This window comes from Ictidomys tridecemlineatus, chromosome 2 (assembly GCF_052094955.1).
Source record: "Ictidomys tridecemlineatus isolate mIctTri1 chromosome 2, mIctTri1.hap1, whole genome shotgun sequence".
Lineage (NCBI taxonomy): Eukaryota > Metazoa > Chordata > Mammalia > Rodentia > Sciuridae > Ictidomys > Ictidomys tridecemlineatus.
This window is the reverse complement of record NC_135478.1, coordinates 166,026,651-166,045,165: the sequence shown is the minus strand read 5'-3', so window position 1 is coordinate 166,045,165 and position 18,515 is coordinate 166,026,651.

The following is an 18,515-nucleotide window of genomic DNA, read 5'->3' as shown; positions in this document are numbered from 1 at the left end:
ACACCATCAATGTCTTTAAGTTTTTCCAGTTTATTGGAGTATAAATTTTCAAAATAGTTTCTAATGATGCTCTGAATTTTAGAAGTCTCTGTGATAATATCTCCTTTTCATCTCTAATTTTGTTTATTTTGGTATTCTCTCTCTTTATTTTGGTAGTTTGGCTATCTCATTTTTGATAAGGGAAACGTTTTTTGTTACTATCTCATTGAAAATGTTCTCCACTATCCCAGTGACTCTCAATTTTGTTCCCTTGATGCTGTCCCAGAACTCATTTATATTCAGGTCATAGTCTTTTATGTTTTTTATTTTATTGCCAACTGAATATTAAAGTTTGTATGCCTTCTTTCAAGGCCTGAAGTCCTGCCTTCAAGTCAATATTTTCTATGCAATATATTCTGGTGGAGAGACTTTCAAGTGAATTTTTAATTTGATTCGTTTTGTCTTTCATTTACAGGAGTTCTGATTGATTTCTTACAGTGTCTCTGTTCCTTTTTTTAAATGGTCTTTCAGCTCCCATTTTGGCCCTCTTAGTTAATTCCTTTGATCTTCTTTTAGTTCATTGAACACTTTAGTAAGTATTTTATAATCCCTGTGTGATTTCATCTTATTCCATATCTGTGGGATATTTTGTTGGGGGATTTTGCATTTTGGGAGGGGAGATTTGTTTATCTGTTTTCTCACAAACTCAGAGGTCTTGAACTTATGAATCAATTGAAATAAATTCCCCTTTCTCTTTTACACATTTCTTTTTCTTTGCAGTTAACCTTTTGTTCTGGGACTTCTCTCTGGTTTTGATAATTGAGTAGATGTTCAGGGATAAGAACTCAGTATCCCCTCTAGTAGATCTACCTTGGATCCTAGTTGTTGCTGTTTTAGTTTTTTATTTTTTGTGTGTGTGTTCCCAATTCTAGGTGTTAAAGTGATGTTGATGCTCAGGTGGGACTAGATCTTACGTAGAGTGAGATTTCCTGTTATTTGGCTGAGATATGGGTACTGCTTTTCAGTAAGATCTCTACTCTGAACTTGAAGTATTCCAACCATTTTCCAGCCCTTGTTAGAGAAAAGGGGACCTAAGAACAGCACTAACTAGCAACAGATGTGCATCTTAAGATAAATGTCTGGTGTCTACATTTACGTCTACAACACTGGTTGCCCCCTATTAAGGATTGTTGGGGGTCAGCATTTAACAACAGTATCAACAGTAAAAAGCTGTGATGTAGATCATACAGCAAGTGTCTACTATGTTTTCTACTCTATTAATATTTACAAAAACAAGAATGGGGTAGGAATTATATAATCTTTATAATTCTATTATATAGTGGGATTACATTTTTTTACATGGAGAAAAAATTGGACAGGAAGGCAAGAGAAAGTTTAAATTAGTTAAAAATGAACACATACAGATAAGTATAGCAGATGCTATTGTACAGAAAGAGGAATTAAAAAAATAACAAAGTATTACAAAAACCATAATAGAGATATTGGGAGAACATAAATCTGGCTGTTAGTGGGTAAAGAGATTGAGGAAAGGAGAATGAGAGAGACTAAAACATATAAACAAATGAGCAAATGTAAGAACAAAACATCTCCAAGCCACATATAATTTCTACCTATGTCAAATCAAGTATAAATAATAAACATGTGCTGAGGAAAGCAGTTAAAGTAAAATTATGTGAAACATATATGTGTGTATGTGTATATAAATATAAAATATTCACACAGTAAGAACACACTATAAGTGTGTGTGTATATATATATATATATATATACACACATATATATATATATGTATATCACAAAATCTTGAAGAATGAAAAAAAGTAAAAAATATTAAAATACAATAAAATGATTTTTAAAAATTTATTTATTTATTCTGATTTGTTATGCCTGACAGCAGAAGGTATTTCAACTCATAGTACACATATAGAGCACATTTTTTCATGTCTCCAGTGGTATACAAAGTCCAGTCACACCATTTGTATTTTCATACATGTACATAGGTTAATGATGTCCATCTCATTCCACCAGCTTTCCTAATCCCATGCCTCCTCCCTTCTCCTCCCTTCCTTTTGCCCTATCTAAAGTTCCTCCATTCCTCCTATGCTCCCTCCCACGCCCTTTATGGATCAGTATCCACATATCAGAGAAAAGATTTGGCTTTTGAATTTTGAGGATTGGCTTCCTTCACTTAGCATGATATTCTCCAACTCCATCCATTTACCTGTAAATTTTATTCTCTTTCAATACTCAATATTCCATTGTATATATATGCCACAATTTATTTATCTGTTCATCTATTGAAGGGGGTCTTGGTTGGTTTCATAATTTAGCTATTGTGCATTGTGCTTCTACAAACATTGCTGTGGCTGAGTCACTATAGTATGCTGTTTTTAAGTCCCTTGGGTATAAACCAAGGAACAGGATAACTGGGTCAAATTGTGGTCCCATTCCATATATTCCAAGGAATCTCCATATTTCTTTCCAGATTGGTTGCACCAATATGCAATCCGACCAGCAATATATGAGTGTACTTTTTCCCCCCACATTCTCGCCAATACTTATTGTTGTTTTTATTCCTAATAGCCACCATTCTAACTGGAGTGAGATGAAATCTTAGAGAAATGTAAATCAAAACTACTCTAAGATTTCATCTCACTCCAGTTAGAATTGCTAGAAATATTGAACATTTTTTCATATGTTTGTTGATCAATTGTATATTATCTTTTGAGAAGCATCTGTTCAGTTCCTTAGCCCGTTTATTGATTGGGTTATTTCTTTTGTTTTTGTGTGTGTGTTTTAAGTTTTTTGAGTTCTTTATATTTATCCTAGATATTAGTGCTCTGTCTGATGTGCATGTGGTAAATAAGTTCACCCATTCTGTAGACTGTCTCTTCACCTTACTGCTTGGTTTCCTTTGCTGAGAAGAAGCTTTTCAGTTTGAATCCATCCCATGTATTCTTGATTTTATTTATTGTACTATAGGAGTCTTGTGAAGGAATTTGGGGCCTAATATGACATGATTAAGATTTGGGCCAACTTTTTCTTCTATTAGGTGCTGGATCTCTGGTCTAATCCCTATGTCCTTTATCCACCTTGAGTTGAGTTTTATGCATTATGAGAGATAGGGGCTTAATTTCATTTTGATGCATAAGGATTTCCAGTTTTTCCAGTACCACTTGTTGAAGAAGCTATCTTTTCTCAAACATAAGTTTTTGGCACCTTTATCTACTATGAGATAACTGTATTTATGTGGGTTTGTCTCTGTGTCTTCTATTCTGTACCATTGATCTACAAGTCTATTTTTGTGCCAAGACTATGCTGTTTTTGTTACTATTGCTTTGTAGTACAGTTTATAGTCTGTTATTGTGATGAAATCAGCTTCATTTTTCTTGGTAAAGATTGCTTTGGCTATTCTGTGTGTCTTGTTTTTCCAGATGAATTTCATGATTGCTTTTTCTATTTCTATGAGGAATATCATTGGGTTTTTGATTGGAATTGCATTAAATAATTACAGCACTTTTGGCAGTGTGGTCATTTTGACAATATTAATTCTGCCTATCCAAGAACAAGGAAATCTTTCCATCTTCTATGGTCCTCTATAATTTCTTTCTTTAGCATTCTGTAGTTTTCATTGTAGAAGTCTTTCACCTCTTTTGTTGATTCCCATTTTTTTTAGATTATTGTAAAAGGGGTAGTTTCCCTATTTCTCTTTCAGAGGATTTGCCATGGATGTACAGAAATTTCTTTAATTTATGGGTGTTGATTTTATATCCTGCTACATTGCAGAATTCATTTATTAGTTCTAGAAATTTTCTGGTGAAATTTTTTAGATCCTCTAGGTATAATCATGTCATCAGCGCATAGTGATAGTTTGAGTTTTTCTTTTCCTATCTGTATCCTTTGATTTTTTTTTCATCTGCTTAATTGTTCAAGAATTATGTTAAATAGAAATGATGAAAGAGGGCATCCCTGTCTTGTTCCAGTTTTTAGAGGGAGTGCTTTCAAGAATATTCACACAATAATATTCAAAATCATTCAAAAGTATATTAAAAACTATTCAAAAGAATATTCAAAACTATTCACACAGTAAGAACAAATTATATATGTATACACATAAATACATATGTATCATGCAATCTAGAAGAATGAAAAAAGTAAAACATTAAAATACTATGAAATGATATTTTAGAAAATTTTAAAAGCTAAAATTTTAAAAAGAAGTGGAAAAAGATAAGAATATATTTTTCAAAATGGGAAGAATACAGAGAAAAGAAAAAAAGACAAAAAAGAAAAAAAGAACATATAAAAAAATAAAAGAAAAAAAGGGAAAATCTTATTGAGAAACCAAGTATTTTTTCCTGATGAGATCATCAAAACTGTTGGCAGGGATGGATTTTCATTCTTTGAATTTATTTTTGGCTTTGTAACCTTTGGTTCAATGGATTGAGTTATTATATCAAAAGCCTTTGTGCTCTGCACTTTGCTGCCAGGTGTTGTGGCAAGGGGCCAAACTGGTTGAATAGTTCTCAGCTTCCCTTTCCCCAGTATCTGGTGGGATAGAATGAAGGGTGCTGAAAAATTGTGTATTTATTTATTTATTTATTTATTTATTTATTTATTATTTATTCTATTTTGTTGTATTTGATGGCAGAATGCAATCAATTCATTTCATATTACACATATAGAGTACAATTTTTCAAGTCACTGTACACAAATTATTTTCACACCAGTAGTGTCTTAATACATGTACTTAGAGTAATGATGTCTAACTTATTCCACCATCATTCCTACCCCCTTGTTCCTTGTCACCTCCTTTCCCCTCCCTCCCCTATATCCTGCCTAAATTTTCTCCATTCTTCCCATGCTCCCCCTCCATTGCCATTATGAGTCAGCATCCTCGTATCAAAGAAAACATTGGGCTTTTGGTATTTTGGGGATTGGCTTACTTCACTTAGCACATATTCTCTAACTCCATCAATTTACCTGGAAATACCATGATTTTATTCTCTTTTAATGCTAAGTAATGTTCCATTGTGTATGTATACCAAAGTTTCCCTATCCATTAATCTATTCAAGGGCATCTGGTTTGGTTCCACAATTTAGCTATTGTGAATTGTGCTGCTATAAACATTGATATGAGTGTGTGCATTTCTGTAGTGGAGGCATTGCTGGGCTCTAAACAGGAAGTTCCAGTAGTTGAGGGTTAAACTTGACTGAATTTTTGAACTCTGTGCATAGGTATTTGAGATTTGATACACATCTCCAAATTGATGGAGAGATGCTAGTCTCTGCAAGACAGCACCATCTCTAGGGCTTCTGGTAAAATACACTTTTAGGGCATAGGGAATAAACCACTACAGGTTCACCTTCACAGCTATGAATAGGAAATACCAGGTATCTACCCTGGAGTGCAGATGCTCCTGTGTGGCTATCACTGGCATATTCCCAATAGGTCTTATGGGACTAGAAATAGAGGGAACACTCTCCTCTTGGTATCCAGAGTCTGAATGGTCCAGGTATAATTTTCTTTTTGCCTATTTCAGTCTCTCTGGTTCAGGCATCCTATGGGAATTTTAAAAGTCATTGACTCTTGGTAACTTCCTTTATAAACTCCTGATTTCCTGTCTCTGCTCACTGCTTTGCAGCAATTGTAGATGTTTCCTGCACCGGGGGGATTGCTTTTTGTGCCCATATAATGCTTCCCACTCCTAGGTGTGCTATTTTTTTTTTAATGGAACCATTTTCCCTATGAACTTTGTGTCCATTACAATCAGACTTCCTCTTGAGTCCACAGGTTTCCCCTAGAACTTATTTCTTTAATTTCTTTATCTACCAGCTGTACTGTTTCCTTTATCTTTGTTCACCCTCCCCTCTGTTGTTGCCACTGTCAACTAAATTAACATCTCTCTAATGTACTCTTTCTTGTGTTTAAGTTTCTGACTTTCTTTATGACTTCTTTTGCAGTCCAGTATTAAGTTTCAGTGATTACCCACCTCACTGAGAAGCAGTCTTCTTGCCTTTTAAGTCTGGTGCTGAGGAACTGCTGGGAAGATCCTTTCTCTAATTCACAAACTTTTCTCCTCTTAAGATCTTTTGTATTTATATTGGACCAGTTGTCATGTCTCCTTACCCAATTTTTCTTATTTGAGTGTTCTTTTATTTTCTTAATTAGCCTTGCTGAAGTATGTTCATTTCATTTATCTTTTCAAAAAGACAACTATTTGATTAATCTCTTCTGTTGTTTTTCCTAGTTTATCTTTCATTTATTACTGCTCTGCTTATTATTATTCCCTTTCTTCTCCCAAAATTGGGCTTGATTAATTATTGTTTTTCTTATTTTCTAAAATACATTAGTTTTATTTGAAATATATCGTTCTTTTTGATATAGGTGTTTATTCCTACAGACTTTGGTTTCATTGATGCTTTTACTATATCCAATAGTTTTTGGCGTTTTGTGTTTCCATTTTTGTCTGTCTCAAAAAATTAATTAACCCATTGTTTGTTCAGGAGTGTGTTGTTTAATTTGCATGTATTTGTGAATTCTCTAAATACTCCCTTGTTATTGATTTCTAATTTTATACTATTTTGATAAGAAAAGGTATTTGATGTAATTTCAGTCTTCTTAAATATGATAAGAATTACTTTGTGGCCTAATACATGATCTGTCTTGTAGAAGGTTCCATGTGCAGTTGAAAAGAATGTGTATTCTAGACAAAGGGGAATGAAGGGAAAGGAGGCGGCGATAGGAATAGGAAAGAGAGTAGAATAAATCTGACATAATTTTCCTATGTTCATATATGAATACACCATCAGTTAAACTCCACATCATGTACAACCAGAAGAATGGGATACTAATTAGAATAAGTTATACTCCATGTATGTATAATATGTCAAAATATACTCTATTGCCATGTATACCTAAAAAGAATAAATTAAAAAACCAAAAAAGTTTATTCTACAGTTTAGGGTGTTACATTCTGTATTAATCTGTTAGTATAATTTGATCTAGTATGTTGTTGTCCAAGATTTCCTTATCAATTTCCCATCTGGTTGATCTAACTATTGCCAAAAGTAAAGGGTTGATATACCCTGATATTAATGTATTACAGTCTATCTCTGCCTCAGATCTCTTAATATTTTCTTTATATAATTAGCTATTTCAACATTGGGTATATATTTATAAAATTGTTTCATCCTCTTGAAATGAGTACTTTATCATTATATGATAATTTTCTCTATTTTTTTCTTACTTTTACTTAAGTATATTTTATAGACTTATATAAGAACAGAAAGAAATGCCATTTTTTGCTTTCATTTGCCGGGAAATTTCATTTTCATTTCTTGTCTTTTAGACCAGCTGTATCCAAATGAAAGAATTCTCTTGTAGGAAGCATGTAGTTGGGTCTTGCTTCTCTTTTACTCCATCTAGCTACTCTATGTTATTTTGCTGGCAAATTTAATCCACCTGAATTCAAGATAACTATTAATAGATAAGAACTTGCCATTTTCTTGTTTCCAACTTTTTTTGTTTTTTCCTTTGTTTGTTTATTCATCCCTGTCTTCCTTCGTGGCTAAGTGATTTTCTGTGGTGATAATTTTTCTTGGAATTTATTTTTATGTAACTAGTGTAGGCTTTGTCTTTGTGGCTATCATGAAGCTTATACTATATAACCGGCTATTTTATGCTCATAACAACTTAACTTTGGTCATAAAATTCTACACAAAATGTCCTCTCCCTCACATTTTGATTCACAATTTACGTATTTCTTATTATATTGGCTATCCCTCAACAAGTTTTTACAGATATTATTATTTTATTTTATTTTTAATAGTCTACCAAATGAGTCTTTAATCTACAAATGCATTAAAGACATTTAGCATATAGTCAGAAACATTCTGCATAAAAAATAAAAATAAAAACAAAACTATGAATCCAAGTGTTTTTGCTGTCCTTGGCAAAACTACCAAACTTTTAAAGGTCACATAATGCCAATCTTACAAACGTTTTCCAGAAGGGAAAGCACTTCCCAACTCCTTCTATGAAGTCAGCCGTGCTCTAGTGCTCTAATTTAAAACAAAATGAAGACATTCCTAACAACCACACACACACACAAAAAAAAAACTCACATGAAAATTTGTAAAACACCCTCAATAAATATTAGTAAATTGACACAACAATATATAGTGAAGATTCATGCAGCACAATCAAATTAAATCTGTCCTGGGAATGCATTGCTAACTCAACATTCAAAAACCAACAAATGGACTGGGGATGTGCCTCAAGCAGTAGAGTGCTTACCTGGCATGCCTGTGGCCCGGGTTCAATCCTCAGCACCACATACAAACAAAGATGTTGTGTCTGCCTAAAACTAAAAAATAAATATTAAAATTCTCTCTTCTCTCTCTCTCTCTCTCAAAAAAAAAAAACACTAACAAATGTCATTCACCATACTATCACATGAAATAAGAAAACCCTTATGTAGAAGTAGAACAGTCAATAGATGTACAGAAACCCTTATATAGAAGTAGAACAGTCAATAGATGTACAGAAAGCATTCACCAAATTCAACACATATCCATGGTAAAATTATCAGCCTCAGAAGAAAACTGTCTTAAATTGAAAAATTGTACTCTATATGTGTAATAAGAACATATGTGTAATAATAAGAGCATTTCGCTGTCATGTATTTAAAAAAAATAAAATCAATAAAATTTAAAAAACTGGATGGAAATACAGCTAAAAAAAACTTTAAATCTTTAACAAATTTTTAAAAAAAGATCATCTAATCAATTTATTATTATTTTAATAGCTTTTCCTTTAACCTTCATACTAGAGGTGTAAGCTGTGTAAGGACAATTAAAAGGGTCCTTGTACATAGTCTTGCTCTAGCATTTCAATATTTAAATATCTTTACTGCTAAGTGCTTACTTGGGATTTTTCCACAGATGCAATGACAAAATATTGAAAGATAAAGCATAATTAAGGCTTTAAGATATTTAATGAAGTTTAATAGCTAAGTTTACTAAGTTTTCAACTCTTTTTAAATTTTTTTTTGCAAATTTCTTTTGCTCTGTATTCTAATGCCTAAATTAAATATAAGAATTTTCCTATATACTCAATCCTAAGTTCAGATATTATTCAGGTTAAAACCAGCTATTTAGTTTCAAAAGAAATAATCAGCTTATATAACTTAGAAGAAATTAAAATATGCAAAACATACATATTATTTTGAATATCCTATTTACAAAGGATTATCTTATTTACCAATCTCAGAACTAAGTAACTGAAGAAATTGCTTTTGGAAAAATGCTTTCCATTTGCTAGAATTTAAATTTCTTTAATATAAATTTAATGAAAATACTACAATTATCAGTGTACTGTGTTAAGGATTGCTTACTGTTCTGTTCGAATATCCTTCATTTTAAAGCAAACAGTTTGAAACGTTTTATTCAAAATTTCAACTGTAGTGTCAATATAATTGTAATGTTGAATGGATTTCAATTCTCTCTCTCTCTCTTTCTCTCTCTCTCTCTCTCTCTCTCTCTCTCTCTCTCTCTCTTTCTCTCTCTCTCCTTTCTTAGCAGCTAATAAGAAAAATGTGAAAACATTGCTTATAGTTGAATGCAGCCCCTAGTCATGAAATTATTCTTGGGCTTAGTACATAAATTCGTATATAATTTGGAATTATTGTTAGTTTTTTTTCTGGGACCTAGGGAGAAATGCAGGACACTAAAGAAGATAGATACAACTTGTATAGAATCTGAGTTGATATATTTCAACTCAGAAAGTGATAACATTATGGTTATCCAAGATCCAAGAATACTGGCTATTATCATGATTCCTTACCATAATGAAGTTTCCAGTAAAAAAAAAAAGTTCTGAAAACTGAAAATAAGAAATACTAATTAATAAACTTTTCATTGATATATGTCATACCTTGTGCATCCTCTTTTTAAAAATCTGGCTATAAAACTCCTCATAAGGATAGTCCCAAGATGGAGTCAGCCAGGTTCATTAGAGGAAAGGCATAAGAAAGAAAAATCAGGCCTCTCCTGCACAGGGAATATAGTAAAGCCCAAAGTAAATAAAACACACAAGAATAATGAGTATTGCAACTAATTACTCTTTACCCAGTAGTTTTGCTCAACATGTATACGACTCCAAAATTAATTGCATTGGACATTAAAAACTGACTTTGTGGCCACTTGATCCATTGCTCCATTTGAAATATCCATTCTTAATAGCTTTAAGGAATTGAATTACTTCAAAAGAGTGTATCTCCAGGAAATATTCATTTCTCACAGATATTAATTAGACCTGAAGGCTCATGACATTGGAGATTTTAGTAATTGAACTTATTCACATAAGCTGGGTTGCCCAAAGTGGCCTCTATTGCCAATACTTTACTTTTAACTTGAGGCTACTTTGAGGATTGTTAGATAGCATTAGTTCAGACATTTAATTCTCACAAAACCAGTAAAATTGAAAGTTTAAAAATGTATAAATAGGGTGCTATAAAATAGAACTTTCTAGGATGGTATTTCAAGAAAAGTAAAAATTAATAATTTTTTTTTTCCTTTGGGAAGTTCAGATAAACTCTTGAAGTCCTACTTAATTGGGTGTCAAGATATCAAACAATAGGAAGGACTGATAAGCATTCAGTAAACTGTCTTCCTTTTGGAAATTATGTTGGATAAATGACCAGTGAACTTTAAAGAATTAGGTTTTCTGTCTCTTCTTAACCTTTTATCCTTTGCAGTCATTTCAAAGAAAGACTTATGTACCAAGCAAAGATCCAAAGAAAGATTAGAAGATGAGTATTGGATTGCTACTCTTTTCTTGGTAGAATGTTTCAGTGATCTAAAATCAACCATTAAAATCCATAATATAGACATTTGTATCTTGTTTCCCAGAGCTGAAGGTAAAAAATTAATAATGCAAACTATTTAGTTTTCAATTGAATATGTAAATGCACTTAGAAAAATAATGTGGACTATAAATTCTTACCTAAATTTGTGTATAGAATAGACCCATATATGTCAAATAGCAATCAAATTATGTGAAATTTTCCCTTCAATTCCCAATAACATTGGAGACATGTTCCTTGTATTAAGAAAATATTTTTGGAATATATTCTGCATATTATTGTGAACTCATTTTACTGTGATTTGATATAAAAAGCCATAAAGAGTGACTATTAGGATGTTTCCTGCAGGATAAATTTTAATATAATGGCTGAAGAGCCTATGATATTATCAGCTCAGAAAGAATTATTAAAATTTGTTCTAGAGCTTCAAACTACAATGCCTAGTGATATTTAAATGTATAATAATATGCAATAGAGGAATGTTGTGGTTTCTATATCATAAAACAATGTATATAATTATGAAAATGAAGAGACTTGGAAAATATTAAGACAAAAAGAGTGTAACCTCATGGTTTGAATGCAGCTCAATGTTTCTGGAGAAAGAATGTGTGAAGAGAGAAAAGAGGTAGAGACATATGCTGAGGAATATACACATTCTACAATATCAGGAACTAAATATGTATAATTTTCAGGAAAACTAAAAAAAGGAGAGAAATGCTATGTGGTAGACCTTAGTGTCAAAAGAAGGAGGGGTATTCATGAGATTAATCTATTGCAAAAGTAAATATCTCAATGCCGTCAAATTCCTTCTTTTTTCTTGTAACTCCTTTTTGTCTAGAAAGATTATTTTTCATCCTTACTGAAATTCCTTGATTTTTTTTTCATTTTTGTAGGAAAATAATTAGTGACTTGGGCTTAGTCTAAAACCTGAGAGAGCCCAGGTGTGGACTGAAATAAGAGGCCAAGAGAGAATGTGAGAAGGAAAAGGTGAGACCAGTCAGAAGGAGAAGACTGGAAAGTGCACAGCTTCCTCAGGACATGTATATCCTCACTCCTGCAGTATTCATGAGCACTTCACCCTGAGATCATGTCCACCAAGCCCTCAAGATATTGGAAGTGTTTGTGAAATAGTTAAAAAGAAGAAATGATTGAATTAATACAGGTGGAGATAAGGCACTACTCACATATTTAGGAAAACAGAAAAGTTGTGGAAATCAGTGAAGTAATTTCAAAGAAACAAAAAGAGGACTTTCAACACTCCCAAGCTTCAGGTTTTGTGGTGTAGCCACTGTTAACCAAATTTATAGAGGCAGAGCTAAGTATCTAGTCAATATCAAGGTTTTATAAATCAGTAAATGTTCATATTCAGTAAACTCAATATCTTCCATCTTCCAGATGCATCATTAAGATTTCAAATCTTCAAATTTTAGGGATCAATCTGAAGCCCTGGTAAGTTATAGACTTCTCTCCCTGATAAATATAATTTTTTCTTCTTCCAATTTAGTAAGACATGATAAATGAGAAATATTAGCAAGAAGTTAGCCATTATGAGAATGTAGATATAAGTCACTGTTATGCTAAATAAGCAGATTTTAAGACATTAAATTTCTATAAATGTGATTCTGAGCTCTACTTATTTTCATTTTATCTACCTATGTTTCCTTATAATTTTAATTTGAAAAAAATACACTTACTCCCAGTGGTGGAACTTCTGAAAATGAAACCATTAAAAGATAAAATCATTAAAATATGATGGGAGATGATGCATTAGAGTGAAAGGAGAAAAAATCAAACATTGTTTCAGTTGGAATGAATGGAAATGACTGGTTTCGAAAGGCTACCTACTAGTGTTTGAGATGGAACAGGTGATCACTTGTGAGTATAGATAATGGATGATTTAAAATAAACCAAATGAAGAGAAAGTTTGGGGACATGACATTCCATCACATATTTGTAAACCCTATAGGTGTTATCTATCATACAACATCATGTTCAAGCCCAGGAAAGGAAATAAATTCTATAAGCCTATAAGTGTAGAAGAAAAAAATACAAAGGCACAGTGACAGAAATGTAATTGAAAATTATCTAAAATCTTTTTAAGCTGTCTTTAAATAATGCTTCCTTAAACCAGAATCATGATTGAATATTAGAGTTTGTAAGTGCACATTCTAATATCAAATATAAATGATGCTGAAGAGACATTTAATAAAATAGAAGACATAGGAACAGATATAAGAGAATGTACAAGGAAATTACTAAAGCTTAAACTCCAGAGTGAATGCAAGAAGAAAAATGATACCTCCATTGGAGATGAGGTCAATAAGGTCCACACATAGTCATGAAGTAGCATCCAAGTGAAACATTTTTTTTTCCTCTAAGACATAATAGTTTTTACTTAAAAATAGGAATCCAACAGACATATATAATAAGTCTTTTATTCCCAAGAAAATCATCTTCATATTGGTCTTTTCCCAGCATTGAAATCATCAAAAGGTTGAAAGATTTTGTAGTGGAATTCCAGGTTGGAAAATGCAGCAGTCATTATCACCAGTGAAATAACTGGAGTTCTAAGGGGGAGGAAAGCATGTTTTTTAGTTTGTGTCTATCCATAAAATCCACAATGAATTCTTTCTCTGGTCTGCCATCATTCAACACAGGGCCTTTGACTGAGCAAGGGCATCAGAAATCCAGATTTAAGCAATTATCCTGGCATACTGTAGCTGCCGGCAGTGTACATAGCTTGACACGGTCATTAGTTTTTATGCTGTTTTAGAGCAAATGTATTACCAGAAACGCAATTTACTCCTGACAGAATACTATTAGGCAACCAAAGCATGAGACTGTCAAAGGTTTCCTCTAAGGGAAGCAAGCTGCTGACATCAGGTGCTCTGCTATCAAAAATGTATTTATACACTTAGATTTTTTAACTCAATTTCTTTGCTCTCTTATCCATTTTTATAAATATCTTGGTCTTTCTACTTGTGTTATTTAAGATCAGAAAAAAAATGCTTTTTCTATGTGAAAGTCCCTACTGCAATGACAGTGGTAGCTTATTTGAAATGATGGGGGGACAGCTGGCCCAGCACACTGGCACCAAAATAAAAAGAGAGGGAAGGAAAATCATGCAGAGCAAGAAATAATGTTACAAGCAATGAGCTGTGACTAAGAAGAACTTCAGAGCTTGCAAACTCTTTTCAAATGTCTTCACCCCTTCCTCAACTAAATCCCGACATTTGAAACTTCTTCAAATATAAGTTTTAAAGACATGTCACAATATGACAAATAAATCTCACCCTGATGAACAAAAGTGTATAATAATATAATGGTGCACTTTTTGACTCTTAAGCAGCAAAAGAACTGAAATACTGATGGTTACAAAATCCAGATGTCACTTCTTTTTGTTTAGCATTAAGAAACTTTCTGTGAGATCAGGGAATACTTATTTTTCAGATATTGAAAGAATTCCTTAAAGAAAGAAGGATGGTGGGGCCAAGGTAATAAGAAGTTATATCAGAAGGAAAGGAAATGGAGAAAGACATAATACACTTAGGAAATAATGAGAAATTCTGTTTTTAAGCATGTAATACATTACTTTTTTTATAGAAAAAAGTGTCTACATTAATTCATATTTTTAAAAAATTTCAGTAAGTACATAGACAAACAAACATGTTTTTTATTAAACACATGGTTAAAAAAAGTACATACTATATTTCAAGTACCTCTCAAGTTATGGAAAAACAGTAGTAAATAAGAGAGATAAGTTTTATGCTATAAGGGGCTCAACTTTTGTGTGGATGATTCATGATAAACACATTAGACTATTATATCCTGAAAAGTAATTGACACATGCTCCCGGGATAGTGAACAAGAGGAAGGGATGTGACCAGCAATAGACAGAGGGGAGTTAAGAAAGACATGAGAAGGTGACATTTGAGTTCACCAAGTATAATTAAGGCTGGAAGATATGGAGGCACTTACAAAGGCTCTAATTTTTTTTAAAAAAAAATGAGTTTAGGAAAGAGAAAAAGACCTTGTTGCTACTATATCTTACTGACAGAGGATGAGGATGAAGTTTCTGAAAGAAGACAGAAAATAGGCAGAAGCTAATGAGAAGAATGACTTCAATTGTCTGTAGAGTGAAAAGATATTGTAAGAAATTCAGCAGGGGTGCATTGTGACCTGATTTGTGTTTTAAAGAGGTCAGTCTCTGTGGATTAGAGGGAGACAAAAGATGATAATTGAAAGATTTGTGGCTGTAGACCAGTAAAGAGACTATGTATATCATGAAGATAAAAGTGGAAAGATTCCAAATATATTTGTGGTGCTAAAAAAACTCTGTTATTGCGATTTAGAAATTGAGGTTACAAAAATGTATGAAGGATACTTCTTGGCTTTTGATGACAGACATTAAATAAGTATGGTGCCTTTCCCCTGAAATGCAGAGGACCTACTTGTTGTTTTGTGGAATTTATTTCATTCTGTCTCAAAGAGATATCAACAGAAATAAATGGTTAACTAGGGAAGTAACATGATCAGATGCATTTTTTTGTTGTTGTTTTTCTCAATACTAGTGATTGAACCCAGGGCCTCACATGTGCTAAGCCAGTGATCTACCACTGAGCTAACATTACCCAGCCACTTTATTTTATTTTACTTTATATTATTACAGGGTCTAGCTAAGTTGCACAGGTTGGCCTACTACTTGTGATCCTTCTGTCTCAGCCTTCCAAATAGCTAGGATTATATTCCTGGCTCAGCTCTAATTTTTATGAGCATTGGTAAGACTGTAGAAAATGTAGGAAAAACTAGTGTCAAGGACAACACATAGCATAATGTTAAAATATTTTCAAGAAGCATAAAACTCCCAGATGTTGCCTGATTTTATATTTCCGAAATAAAGAAATGGGAGTAATATATAGAAATGTAGTTAATAATTCAGAAATAATTAGCTTTAATTCCTCCAAAATATAAATGACTCAGTTAATCAAGGGCTATTGAAGTTACCTACTTATAAAAATTCTAGTTAGGTATTTTAATTTTCTGGACATGAAGATATAGAGAAAATAATATATAAGGCAGACATTCACAATGAACATGAGTACATGTCAAGTGAGTAAAGTTTTGTTATGCATATTTATAACTAGTATGAGTTATAAATCACTGTAGAACAGTGTACCAGGGAAACATTGTGAGGGCCCTTTTCAAAATCACAATGTTGTTATAAAATTTTGTGACTCAGGTATGATTAGCAGAAAACAATTGCTGATAACAAACAATATGATTTCCCAGTTTCCATATAAGCAAGGATAATGTTTGGCATAAGGTTATCCCTCACCCTAGGAATATTGACCCAAGAAATAAAATAAGCTGCTGGCAAATCCATTAAAGGGAAAAAATTGGGCCTTATAAAAATTAAACACTTACTGTTGGAATGACCCTGTGAAAAGGATAAAAATCAAGTAATGGACTGCAAATATTTGCAGATCACATATACACTGATAGATTTGTATCTGGAATATTTAAAATCTCTCTTATAGCTCAAAAGTAAGAGACATCAATAATTAAAATAATGGGAAAATATGCAAAAAGATGTTTCACTAAATTAATGGCAAATAAGTACGTGAGTGATTGTTCCACATTTCCTTACCTCTTAAGGAAATGCAAATTAAAACCACAACATGTCATCACTACCTACATAATAAGACACCAAACAAGTGAGAGCATTCAGGAGCAGTGGATCCCTCAGACATGGCTGGCATTGTGTCAAAGGTACAGCTTCTCTGGAAGACAGTTGGGCAGTCACTAAAAACAAAATAAAATAAACTTGAAAAGGCCCTTAGACCCAACATGGTTATATTGGAAATTAAAAACCAAAAAAATGAAAACTTAGACCACCCCCTACAGACACCTGTATGTTAATGTTAACAGCAGATTTATTTGTAATCATACCAAATTAAAAAAAAACATTTTAAATATCCTTCAGTGAGGTGACTGGTTACATATTATGGTATACTGTTCAATAAAAATAATGTAAGATATTGTTAGATATTAATAACAGTAACTATTAATGCTGTATAATAGTTGTTCTGAACTATAGGATTTTTGCACCACAAAAATTATAACCATGGGAGGTAATGCTTTGATTAATTGGTTAGCTTTAGTCATCACAATTTGTGTATATATATATATATATATATATATATATATATATTTAAAAACATGTTGCACACCATAAATGCATACAATTTTATATTTCAATTAAAAATTTAAAAAAATTTAAAAAGACAGAAAGAAATTATTGATACAGGCAGCAATTTGGTTGAATTTCAAGGGAATTATGCTAAGTGAACAAAGCCAATTTCAAAAGGTTACGGCAAAATTATAGAGATGGAGAACAGACTAGTGATTGCTGGAGATAATGAAAGAAGATAGCAAAGGAGATGGTTGTGGTCATAAAGGGTTTGATGTGGTATAATTGTATACATGATTATATAATCACATAAGCATGATAATACAATTGTGATGAAACTACTTTGCAGCTGTGATATTGGTCCAAAAATCTATACATGAAATAAAATTTCACACAACTAAATACACACACAGACAAATGAGTGCATATAAAATTGATGAAATTTGAATGAGGTCAATGGATTATATGGAGGTCAGTTTTATGGTTGTGATTTTGTACTCAATTATGCAAGATGTGTATGGGATTTCTCTGTACTAATTCTTGCAGCTGCATATAAATCTAAAATTATCTCAAAACAAACAATTTTTAAAAATTAGCTGCTAGCATTCTGACGAGAAGGCGAGGGCAGACTCAATAGCTATAGCGGGAATTATGTAAGTGAGAAAATCCATAAAAACTAGCTTCTGATTTCAAAGATTACATCATTTGAATGGCTTATCTCTGTTCACTCAGATTGAAGCTGCTTGGGGTTCAAATAAAAGTGGAATTAATTCACTGTGATGTTATCTATTTTCCTTTAGTGACAGTTATTTTACTTTTGCCCTAAATTATAGCCTCAAGGTGAGTTCTTTAGGGGTTATCATATTGTTAGAAGCAATTAATGTACATTATGATATCTTTCCTATTTATCTTATTTAATTTGCAAATTCTTGTTTGTGACCAGAATTTGACACTGACTTTTTTTCCCTAAGATATCTCATCTTTAAATTGGCCACAAAGGCAATGTAATTATGTGTTAAAATATTAGTGAGAAATGTTCTATTACATTCTAGTAACATAATTTACATGCTGTTTAAATATTTGATGAAGACTTCAAATGAAATGAAAGTTAATTCATTACTCAGGAATACAGTATATATTTTTTGGTTGTTTGTGTTATCCCACTTTTGGGTCTGTTAGTAGTTAGCAATATTAGCCAGTCAAATATCAATATATCCCTGACAGGCCTAGAGGGTTCACCAGCTCTGTGCACGTTGGCACAGACACTCGTTGAAAACAAATGTTTTTTTTTTCCTTATTCCATTAACATTTTAAGAGAAACTACATTTATAGAATCACTGTGGTGAATTAGCCTCTAAATGATGTATGAAATGAAATATCCTTGCCAACTTCAGATAATGGGCTGAGTTCTGCTATGCTCAGTTACTTCTTGGAATGTGTGTATGTTCAATCCTATT